We start from the raw sequence: 10911 nt of genomic DNA on the forward strand, positions 1-10911 counted from the left end.
ACTATGTGGCCATAAAAATGAGCGAGATCATATCGTTTGCAGCAGCATGGATGGAGCTGGAGACCATTCACCTAAGCAACTAATGCAGGAACAGAAAATCAAATACTGCGTGTACTCAGTTATAAATGGGAGCTAAACATTGAGAAGATATGGACACAAAGAAGGGAACAACAGACACCAGGGTCAACTAGACTTGAGGGTGGAAGGTGGGAGGAGGGTGAGCATCAAAAATCTATCTATTGGGTACCATGCTTATTACCTGGGTGGTGAAATAATCTGCACACCAAACCCCCATGACACAAAATGTACCTATATAACAAGCCTGCACATGTACCTCTGAACCTAAAATAAAATGTTTTTAAAAACGAAAATGGAGCTTTCAGACTTAGTCACTGAGTTCCAAATAACAGGGGGAAAACAACTTTATAGCTGATAACCACTACTTTAACCAAGTAATCAGGGTTGATGTCGGCAGTAATAACTCATACTGATATCATGTACCCCATCTGTGAATGCTCTGTATCATTCTATTCGTATTTTCCAAAACCCACAAACCAACTCCAATCATGGGAAAACATTAGATAAACCCAAATTCGACAAAATACCTGACCAGTATTCCTCAAAATTGTCAAGGTCATCAAAAACAAGGACAAACTGAAAAATTGTCAGTCCAGAGGAGATTGAGGAGCTGTGATGACTAAATGGGATCCTGAAAGAGAAAAAGAACATTAGTGTAAAAAGTAAGGACATCTGAATAACTTATTTCGTTTAGCTCATAGTACCAATATTAATTTCTTGGTTTTGACAAGTGTACCATGGTTATGTAAAATGTTATCAATAGGGAAAACTGGGTGAACTGTATATGGGAACTCTGTCTGTAACTTTTCTATAAACTTAAAATTATTCAAAATCCAAAAGGTTATTTAAAAAATGGTGACTTTCTGCATGTTTCTCTAGGCTTCCTTTTCTGGCTCTGGAAACATTTTCTGAAGCCAAGCTTCAGGGCTCAGGCCTTTGGAAATGGGGTCTATGTCGTTAAAGGATTATGGAGCCCGACATCACTTGGGGAGGGCAATTATGGGTGTCAGGGAGGCCCTGCTCACCTCAGTAAAAACCGTCATCAGTTATTTCACACTGTGTGTCTTTCTGCCTGATTCTCTTTTTTGTACATTCTGTTTTGGGAGATGTTTGTTGGGGGCAAAATTGTCCTGGGTTGAAGGAGAAGAGGAGGCAAGGACATCTCATTCCCTTGCTAACATGGACTGATAAGACAGAGGGCAGAGGAGGAGCTGGTGGAGATGGCATGCAGAGACCACAAATTCACTTCTGCCCCTCAGACCCTACAAGCACTTTGGTTTATTTAATAATCTGTGATTAATCTGATCTTCATCATGAGTGCCTACCTTCTGCATTGGGTAGTCAGTAGTAAAAAACACTAATTTATGTGTAATCGCTAAGGATTATATGATATAATCATTTGAATGGTCTTTTTGTACAGATGCTTAGTCCTTATCTGTGCCTGTGGAAATCCCCTTCCTTCCTTCCTTCCTTCCTTCCTTCCTTCCTTCCTTCCTTCCTTCCTTCCTTCCTTCCTTCTTTCCTTCCTTCCTTCCTTCCTTTCTTCCTCCCTCCCTCCCTCCTTCCCTCCCTTCTTTCCTTCTTTCCTTCCTTCCTTTTTGTTTCTTTCTTTCTCTTTCTTTCTTTCTTTCTTTCTTTCTTTCTTTCTTTCTTTCTTTCTTTCTTTCTTTCTTTCTTTCTTTCTTTCTTTTTCTTTCTTTCTTTCCTTCCTTCCTTCCTTCCTTCCTCTTTCTCTTTCTTTCTTCCTTCCTTCTTGCTTTCTTCCTTCCTTTTCCTTCCTTCCCTCCTCCTTCTTCTTCTCTTCTTCTTCTTTCTTTCTCTCTCTTTCCCTCCCTCCCTCCTTCCTTCCTTCCTTCCCTCTCTCTCCCTTCCCTCCTTCCCTTTTTCCTCCTTCCTTCCTCCTTCCTTTCTTCCTTTTTCTCACTTCTTTCATTTCCTTCCTTCCTTCCTTCCTTCCTTCCTTCCTTCCTTCCTTCCTTCCTTCCCTCCTTCTTCCTTCCTTTTTTTCTCTCTTTCCTTTCTTTCATTTCTTTGCTTTCTTCTCTTTCTTGAAACAAGGTCTTGCTCTGGCACCCAGACTAGAGTGCACTGGGATGATTATGGCTCACTGCAGCCTTGACCTTCTGGGCTCAAGAGATCCTCCCATGTCAGCCTCCTTTGTAGCTGGGACTACAGGTGCATACCACCATGCTCAGCTAATATTTATTTATTTATTTATTTTTATTTTACTTTAAGTTCTGGATACATGTGCTGAATGTGCAGGTTTGTTACATAAGTATACATGTGCCACTGTGGTTTGCTGCACCTATCAACCTGTCATCTAGGCTTCAAGCCCCGCATGCATTAAGTACTTGCCCCAAAGCTCTCCCTCCGCTTTCCCCCCATCCCCTGACAGGCTCCAGTGTGCAATGTTTTCCTCCTTGTGTCCACATATTCCCACTGTTCAACTCCCAACTATGAGTGAGAATGTGCAGTGTCTGGTTTTCTGTTCCTGTGTTAGTTTGCTGAGGATGATGATCTCCAGCTTCATCCATGTCCCTGCAAAGGACATGTACTCATTCTTTTTTATGGCTGCATAGTATTCCATGGTGTGTATGTGTCATATTTTCTTTATTCAGTCTACCATTGATGGGAATTCAGGTTGGTTCCAAGTCTTTGCTATTGTAAACAGTGCTGTGGTAAACATATGTGTGCATGTTGTCTTTATAGTAAAATGATTTATAATGCTTTGGGTTATACCCAGTAATGGGATTGTTGGGTCAAATGGTATTTCTGGTTCTAGATCCTTGATGAATTGCCACACTGTCTTCCACAATGGCTGAACTAATTTACACTCCCACCAACAGCGTAAAAGCATTCCTATTTCTCAACATCCTCGCCAGCATCTGTTGTTTCCTGACTTTTTAATGATCACCATTCTAACTGGCATGAGATGGTATCTCATTGTGGTTGTGATTTGCATTTCTCTAATGACCAGTGATGATGAGTTTTTTTTCATATGTTTGTTGGCTGCATAAATGTCTTCTTTCGAGAAGTGTATGTTATATCCTTAGCCCACTTTTTGATGGGATTCTTTTTTTTTTTTTCTTGCAAATTTGTGTAAGTTCCTTGTAGATTCTGGATATTAGGCCTTTGTCAGATGAATAGATTGCAAAAAAATTTTTCCCATTCTGTAGGTTGCCTGTTTACTCTGATGGTAGTTTCTTTTGCTGTGCAGAATCTCTTTAGTTTACTTAGATCCCATTTGCCAATTTTGGCTTTTGTTGCAATTGCTTTTGGTGTTTTAGTCATGAAGTCTTTGCCCATACCTATGTTCCGAATGGTATTGTCTAAGTTTTCTTCTAGGGTTTTAATGGTTTTAGGTTTTACATCTAAGTCTTTAAGATATCTTGAGTAAATTTTTGTATAAGGTGTAAGGAAGGGGTTCAATTTCTGTTTTCTGCATATGGCCAGCCAGTTTTCCTAGGACCATTTATTAAGTAGGGAATCTGTTCCCCATTGCTTGTTTTTCTCAGGTGTGTCAAAGATCAGATGGTTATAGATATGTGGTGTTATTTCTGAGGGCTCTGTTCTGTTCCATTGGTCTGTATCTCTGTTTTGGTATCAGTACCATGCTGTTTTTGTTACTGTAGCCTTGTAGTGTAGTTTGATGTCAGGTAGCGTGATGCCTCCAGTTTTATTATTTTTGCTTAGGATTGTCTTGGCTATATGCACTCTTTTTTGATTCCATATGAAATTTAAAGTAGTTTTTTTCTAGTTCTGTGAAGGAAGTCTATAGTAGCTTGGTAGGAATAGCATTGAACCTATAAATTACTTTGGGCAGTTAGTTCGTTTTCACGATATTGATTCTTCCTATCCATGAGCATGGAATTTTTTTCCATTTGTTTGTGTCCTCCCTTATTTCCTTGGGCAGTGGTTTGCAGTTCTCCTTGAAGAGGGCCTTTCACCTCTCCTGTAAGTTGTATTCCTAGGTATTTTATTTTCTTTGTAGCAATTGTGAATGTGAGTTCACTCATGATTTGGCTCTCTGCTTGTCTATTATTGGTGTCTCGGAATGCTTGTGATTTTTGCACATTGATTTTGTATCCTGAGACTTTACTGAAGTTGTTTATCAGCTTAAGGAGTCTTTGGGCTGAGACGATGGGGTTTTCTAAATATACAATCATGTTGTCTGCAAACAGAGACAATTTTACTTCCTCTCTTCCTATTTGAATACCCTTTCTTTCTTTCTGTCGCCTGATTGCTCTGGCCAGAACTTCCAACACTATGTTGAATAGGAGTGGTGAGAGAGGTCATCCTTGTCTTGTGCCTGTTTTCAAAGGGATTGCTTCCAGCTTTTGCCCATTCAGTATGATATTGGCTATGGGTTTGTCATAAATATCTCTTTTTTTTTTTTTTTTTTTAAGATGGAGTCTCGCTCTGTCACCCAGGCTGGAGTGCAGTGGTGTGATCTCAGCTCACTGCAAGCTCTGCCTCCCAGGTTCAAGTCATTCTCCTGCCTCAGCCTCCTGAGTAGCTGAGACTACAGGCACCCGCCACCACGCCTGGCTAATTTTTTTTTATTTTTAGTAGAGACGGGGTTTCACCGTGTTAGCCAGAATGGTCTTGATCTCCTGACCTCATGATCTGCCCGCCTCAGCCTCCCAAAGTGCTAATTACAGATGTGAGCCACCACACCCAACCTAAACAGCCCTTATTACTTTGAGATATGTTTCATCAATACCTAGCTTATTGAGAGGTTTTAATATGAAGGGGTGTTGAATTTTACCAAATGCCTTTTCTGCATCTATTGAGATAATCATGTGGTTTTTGTCATTAGTTCTGTTTATGTGATAGATTACATTTATTGATTTTCGTATGTTGAACCAGCCTTGCATCCCAGGGATGAAGCCAACTTGATCGTGGTGGATAAACTTTTTGATGTGCTGCTGGATTTGTTTTGCCAGTATTTTATTGAGGATTTGCACATCAAAGTTCATCAGGGATACTGGCCTGACATTTTCATTTTGTGTGTGTGTCTCTCTGCCAGGTTTTGGAATCAGGATGATGCTGACCTCATAAAATGAATTAGGAGAAGTCCATCTTTTTCTATTGTTCGGAATAGTTTTAGAAGGAATGTTACCTGTTCCTCTTTGAACCTCTGGTAGAATTCGGCTGTGAATCTGTCTGGTCCTGGCCTTTTTTTGGTTGATAGGCTACTAATTACTGCCTCAATTTCAGAACTTGTTATTGGTTTATTCAGGGATTTGAATTCTTCCTGGTTTAGTCTTGGGAGGGTGTATGTGTCCAGGAATTTATCCCTTTCTTCCAGATTTTCCACTTTTTTTGCATAGAGGTGTTTATAGTATTCACTGATGGTGGTTTGTATTTCTGTGGGATCAGTGATGAGATCCCCTTTATCATTTTTTATTGTGTCTATATGATTCTTCTCTCTTTTCTCTGTCTGGCTAGTGGTCTGTTTTGTTAATTATTTCAAAAAAACCCCAGCTCTTCAATTCATTGATTTTTTTGAAGGGCTTTCCATGTCTCTATCTCCTTCAGTTCTGCTCTGTTGTTAGTTATTTCTTGTCTTCTACTAGCTTCAGAATTTGTTTGCTCTTGCTCCTCTAGTTCTTTTATTTGTGATGTTACGGTGTCAATTTTAGATCTTTCCTGCTTTCTGATGTGGGCATTTAGTGCTATAAATTTCCGTTTAAACGCTGCTTTGGCTGTATCCCAGAGATTCTGGTGCGTTCTGTCTTTGTTCTCGTTGGTTTCAAAGAACTTCTTTATTTCTGATTTAATTTTGTTGTATGTCCAGTAGTCATTCAGGAGCAGGATGTTCAGTTTCCATGTAGTTGTGAGGTTTTGAGTGACTTTCTTAATCCTGAGTTCTAATTTGATTGCATGGTGGTCTGAGAGACTGTTTGTTATGATTTCCATTCTTTCACATTTGCCGAGGAGTGTTTTACTTCCAATTATGTGGTCGATTTCAGAATCAGTGCTATGTGGTGCTGAGAAGAATGTATATTCTGTTGATTTCAGGTGGAGAGTTCTGTATATATCTATTAGGTCCACTTGGTCCAGAGCTGAGTTCAAGTCCTGAATATCTTTGTTAATTTTCTATCTCATTGATCTGTCTAATGTTGACAATAGGGTGTTAATGTCTCCCACTATTATTGAGTGGGTGTGTACGTCTCTTTGTAGGTCTCAAAGAACTTGTTTTATGAATCTGGGTGCTCCTATATTGGGTGGATATATATTTAGGATAGTTAGCTCTTCTTGTTGGATTGATCCCTTTACCATTATGTAATGCCCTTCTTTGTCCTTTTTCATCTTTGCTGGTTTAAATTTGTTTAAAGTCTGTTTTTTCAGAGACTAGGAATCTGCTTTTTTTTTTTTTTTTTTTTTTTTTTTTTTGCTTTTGGTTTGGTTGGTCAACAATACTCCATTCCTTTATTTTGAGCTATGTGTGTCTTTGCACGTGAGATGGGTCTCCTGAATACAGCACAATGATGGGTCTTGACTCTTTATCCAATTGCCAGACTGTGTCTTTTAACTGGGGCATTTAGCCCATTTATATTTAAGGTTAATATTGTTATGTATGAATTTGATCCTGTCATCATGTTGCTAGCTGGTTATTTTGCACTTAAGTTGATGCAGTTTCTTCATAGTGTTGTTGGTCTTTATATTCTGGTGTGTTTTTGCAGTGACTGGTACCAGTTTTTCCTTTCCATATTTAGTGCTTCCTTCAGGAGCTCTTGTAAGGCAGGCCTGATGGTGACAGAATCCCTCAGCATTTGCTGTTCTGGAAAGGATTTTGTTTCTCCTTCCCTTATGAAGCTTAGTTTGGCTCAGTATGAAATTCTGGGTTGAAACTTCTTTTCTTTATGAATGTTGAACATTGGCCCCCACTCTCTTCTGGCTTGTAGGGTTTCTGCAGAAAGATCTGCTGTTAATCTGATGGGCTTCCATTTATAGGTAATCTGACCTTGGTCTCTGGCTGCCCTTAACATTTTTCCCTTTGTTTCAACCTTGGAGAATCTGATGATTATGTCTTGGGGCTGCTCTTCTCGAGGAGTATCTTAGTGGTGTTCTCTGTATTTCCTGTATTTGAATGTTGGCCTGTCTTGCTAGGTTGGAGAAGTTCTCTTGGATACTACCCTGAAGTGTGTTTTCCAGTTTGCTTTCATTCTCCCCTTCACGTTCAGGGACCCCAATCAATCATAGGTTTGGTCTTTTCGCATAGTCTCATATTTGTTTGGGGTTTAATGCATTCCTTCTCGTTGTTTTTTCTCTAATCTTGTCTTCACACCTTATTTCAGTAAGTTGATCTTCAATCTCTGATCTTCCGCCTCATCGATTCAGCTATTGATTCTTGTGTATGCTTCATGAAGATGTAGTCCTCTGTTTTTATGCTCCCTCGGGTCATTTATGTTCTTCCCTAAAACGAGTTCTTCTAGTTAGCAGTTCCTGTAACCTTTTGTCAAGGTTCTTAGCTTCCTTGCATTGGGTTAGAACATGCTCCTTTAGCTCAGAGGAGTTTGTTATTATTCACATTCTGAAGCCTACTTCTGTCAGTTTGTCAAACTCATTCTTCATCCAGTTTTGTATCCTTGGTGGAGAGGAGCTGCAATCGTTTGGAGGGGAAGAGGCATTCTGGTTTTTGGAATTTTCAGGATTTTTGTGCTGGTTTTTCCTCATCTTCATGGATTTAGCTACCTTTGATCTTTAAGGCTGATGACCTTTGGATGTGGTTTCCATCTGGGAGTCCTTTTTGTTGATGTTGATGTTATTGCTTTCTGTTCGTTAGTTTTTCTTTTTATTATTATTATTATTATTATTATTATTATTATTATACTTTAAGTTCTAGGGTTCATGTGCATAACGTGCAGGTTTGTTACATATGTATACTTGTGCCATGTTGCTGTGCTGCACCCATCAACTCGTCAGCACCCAACAACTCGTCATTTACATCAGGTATAACTCCCAATGCAATCCCTCCCCCCTCCCCCCTCCCTATGATAGGCCCCAGTGTGTGATGTCCCCCTTCCCAAGTCCAAGTGATCTCATTGTTCAGTTCCCACCTATGAGTGAGAACATGCGGTGTTTGGTTTTCTGTTCTTATGATAGTTTGCTAAGAATGATGTTTTCCAGCTTCATCCATGTCCCTACAAAGGACACGAACTCATCCTTTTTTATGGCTGCATAGTATTCCATGGTGTATATGTGCCACATTTTCTTAATCCAGTCTGTCACTGATGGACATTTGGGTTGATTCCAAGTCTTTGCTATTGTGAATAGTGCCGCAATGAACATACGTGTGCATGTGTCTTTATAGCAGCATGATTTATAATCCTTTGGGTATATCCCCAGTAATGGGATGGCTGGGTCATATGGTACTTCTAGTTCTAGATCCTTGAGGAATCGCCATACTGTTTTCCATAATGGTTGAACTAGTTTACAATCCCACCAACAGTGTAAAAGTGTTCCTATTTCTCCACATCCTCTCCAGCACCTGTTGTTTCCTGACTTTTGAATGATCGCCATTCTAACTGGTGTGAGATGGTATCTCATTGTGGTTTTGATTTGCATTTCTCTGATGGCCAGTGATGATGAGCATTTTTTCATGTGTCTGTTGACTGTATGAATGTCTTCTTTTGAGAAATGTCTGTTCATATCCTTTGCCCACTTTTTGATGGGGTTGTTTGTTTTTTTCTTGTAAATTTGTTTGAGTTCTTTGTAGGTTCTGGATATTAGCCCTTTGTCAGATTTTCTTTTAACAGCCAGGCCCGTCTTCTGCAGGTCTGCTGCAGGTTGCTGGAGGACCACTCCAGACCCTGTTTGCCTGGGCATCACCAGTGGAGGCTGCAGAACAGCAAAGATTGCTTCCTGCCTCTTCCTCTGGAAGCTTTGTCCCAGAGGGGCACTGGCCTGATGCCAGCCAGAGCTGTCCTATATGAGGTGGTTGTGGATCCCTGCTGGGAGGTCTCTCCCAGTCAGGAGGCATGGGGGTCAGGGACCCACTTGAGGAGGCAGTCTGTCCCTTAGCAGAGCTCAAGCACTATGCTGGGAGAAACCTCCTTGTCAGGATCTGCTCTTCTCTTCAGAGACGGCAGGCAGGGACATTTAAGTCCACTGCAGCTGCACCCACAGCCATCCCTTCCCCCAGGTGCTCTATCTCAGGGAGATGGCAGTTTTATCTATACACCCCTGACTGGGCCTCTGCCTTTCTTTCATAGATGCCCTGCCCAGTGAGGAGGAATCTAGAGAGGCAATCTGGCCACAGCCACTTTGCCACCCTGTGATGAGTTCCGCCCATTCCGAGCTTCCAGGTTTCCTTAACATTGTCAGGGGAAAATCGCCTACTCAAGCCTCAGCAATAGTGGATACCCCTCCTCCCACCAAGCTCAATAGTCGCAAGTAGACATCAGACAGCTGGACTGGCAATGAGAATTTCAAGCCAGTGATTCTTAGCTTGCTGGGCTCCATAGGACTGCACCTGCTGAGCAAGACCACCTGGTTCCCTGGATTCAGCCCCCTTTCCAGGAGAGCAAACAGTTGTGTGACACTGGGTTCCAGGTGCTACTGGGGTACCAAAAAAAAACCCATAAAACTCCTGCAACTAGCTCAGTGTCTGCCCAAACAACTGCCCAGTTTTGTGCTTGAAACCCAGGGTCCTGCTGGTGTTGGCACAAGAGGGAATCTTTTCGTCTGCAGATTGCAAAAACTGTGGGAGAAGCGTAGAATCTGGACCAGATAGCACAGTATGTTACAGTTTCCCTTGGCTTGGGGAGGGAGATTCCTGACTCCTTGCATTTCACGGGTAGGCAATGCCCCACCCTGCTTCTGCTTGCCCTCCGTGGGCTGCACTCACTGCCTAACCAGTCCCAATAAGACGAACTGGGTACCTCAGTTGGAAATGCAGAAATCCCTTGCCTTCTGTGTTGGTCTTGCTGGGAACTGCAGACCAACGCTTTTCCTATTAGGCTATCTTGTCAGATCCCTGCAACCATCCCATATGAATTTTAAAATAGTTTTCTTCTAATTCCGTATAGAATGTCATTCGTAGTTTAGTAGGAACACCATTGAATCTATAGATTGCTCTGATCAGTTTGGCTATTTTGAAAATATTGCTTCTTCCTGTTCACAAGCATAGAATGATTTTCCGTTTGTGTCATGTCTGATTTCTTTGAGCAGTGTTTTGTAGTTCTCATAGCAGAGATTGTTCTACTCCCTAGTTAGCTGTATTCCTAGGTATTTTATTCTTTTTGTGGCAATTGTGAATGGGATTGTGCTTCTGATTTGGCTCTGAGCTTCAAGGTAGTTGGTGTACAGAAACGCTCCTGCTTTAGGTACATTAATTTTGTATCCTGAAAATTTCCTGCAGTTGTTTATAAGATCAAGGAACTTTTGGGTAGAGTGTCCGGGATTTTCTAGGTATGGAATGATATGGTTTGCAAACAGAGGTTGTTTGACTTGTGTGAAAAACACAGTGGAGTAAAAGTAAACACGTGTCAGCAATGGAATGGAAAAATAAAAATGCCCATGAATAAATTTAATTTGAATGTGAAGAACTAATATGTAGCAAAAAACCCAGTCATTGTGCGGGATACGTTAAAAGACTTGAGGAATTGAGGAGTGGCTTTTTTTTTTTTTTTGATTGAGAGATTCTAAAATAGATGGCTATTGTCCCAGAGTTAACATGTAATATAAAAATAGTAACTAGTATCTCAACAGGAATATTTTAGCACCTGATCAAATGATTCTGCAGTTCATCTGAAAGACCAACGTGTCAGAATTGATAGAAAAGGAGAAATCAGTGAGGGAGGGCAAGCATTACTTCACATTTCA

Source organism: Macaca fascicularis, chromosome X (assembly GCF_037993035.2).
Source record: "Macaca fascicularis isolate 582-1 chromosome X, T2T-MFA8v1.1".
Classification (NCBI taxonomy): domain Eukaryota; kingdom Metazoa; phylum Chordata; class Mammalia; order Primates; family Cercopithecidae; genus Macaca; species Macaca fascicularis.